A 1,607-nucleotide genomic window follows, 5' to 3' on the forward strand; every position below is an offset into this window, starting at 1 on the left:
TGTTGTTTGTATTCTTAATAGCTGCCATTCTGACAGGAGTGAGATGAAATCTTAGATTAGTTTTGATTTGCATTTCTCTAATTGCTTGAGATATTGAGCATTTTTTCATATATTTGTTGATTGATTGTATATCATCTTCTGAGAAGTGTATGTTCATTTTCTTGGCCCATTTATTGATTGACTTATTTGAGTTTTTTGTATGTTTGTTTGTTTGTTTGTTTTTTGGTGTTAAGATTTTTGAGTTCTTTAAATACCTAGAGAGTAGTGCACTATCTCATGTGCATGTTCTAGAAATTTGTTCCCATTCTGTAGGCTCTCTATTCACTTCACTGATTATTTCTTTTGCTGAGAAGAAGCTTTTGAGTTTAAATCCATCCCATTCATTGTTTCTTGATTTTAATTCCTGTGCTAAAAATTATGGAATACTTCATGAATTTGCATGTCATCCTTGCATAGGGGCCATGCTAATCTTCTCTGTATCATTCCAATTTTAGTATATGTGCTGCCAAAGTGAGCACCTGATCAATGTCTTTTGAAAACTTTTAAGAATCTTAATCCATACCTATGAATGTATTTTCACATTCCTAAGTGTCTTAAGAATACATTTTTTTCCTTGAAATTATGTATTCATAAGCAATACCTTTGGATCCTTGCAGTTACCCAGTGGAATATGTAGTATTGTGAATGCTAATTTGTTTTTGATAGTTTACTGTTCACAAAAACACTTTGACAAACTGTTATAAGCTGACTGTATTCCCCTGTAATTTATATATTGAAATCCCAATTCCCAGTAACTTAGAATGCAATCTGACTTTTTTTTTACAATTTTTTCTTTTAAGTTATTTTATTCTAATTTGTTATACATGATAACAGAATGCAATACAATTCATATTACACATATAGAGCACTATTTTTCATATCTCAAAATACATTCACACCATTAGTGTCTTCATACATGTACTTAGGGTAATGATATCCATCTCATTCCATCTTCTTTTTTACCCCCATACCCCCTTCTTTCCCCTCCCACCCCTTTGCCCTATCTAGAGTTCATCTAATCCTCCCATGCTCCTCCTCTAGAATGAAATATTATTTGAAGACAGGATCTTTAAGGAGATAATAAATTTAAAGTAAGATCATTAAGGTAGGACCTTTTCCAATATGTCTTGGGTCCTTATAAGAAGGGAAAACTTGTAGACACAAAAATTGACATTGGGAGATGATATAAAGAGACACAAGAAGACAATGTCAACCTACACACCAAGGAGTATGCTGGAACATTTTCTCTCCTTCAATGCTCAGAAGGAAACAACCCTGGAAGTTTGGACTTGTGTTTTCCAGAAGAGTAAAATGATAAATTTCCACTGATTGAGCCATCCAGTTTGTGATTATGATAGACATTGTCAGCTGATACACGCACCATCTTATTTGATGATTATATGTCCATCATGTTTTTCATTGCTATTTTCATTTAAGTGAAAGAAGGAAATGTGTACTATTAGATTTTTTAAAAGCCCTGTATTTATTCCATTGATTCTCTCTGACAGTAATTCCCTTCCTTGTTTTTACTTCCAGCTCAACTCCATTTTTGAAACACTTTTTAAAGC

At 32.7% G+C, this 1,607-nt stretch overlaps 1 non-coding gene across 1 annotated transcript; it reads right to left on the bottom strand.

Annotated features, from left to right (window-relative positions):
• Positions 1-411: 411 nt before the first annotated feature.
• Positions 412-518, bottom strand: LOC143411161 (U6 spliceosomal RNA). The gene has a single exon (XR_013092852.1). It is a non-coding gene; the product is annotated as a U6 spliceosomal RNA (small nuclear RNA).
• Positions 519-1,607: the final 1,089 nt, after the last annotated feature.

This window comes from Callospermophilus lateralis, chromosome 11 (genome assembly GCF_048772815.1).
Source record: "Callospermophilus lateralis isolate mCalLat2 chromosome 11, mCalLat2.hap1, whole genome shotgun sequence".
In the NCBI taxonomy this organism is placed as follows: Eukaryota; Metazoa; Chordata; class Mammalia; order Rodentia; family Sciuridae; genus Callospermophilus; species Callospermophilus lateralis.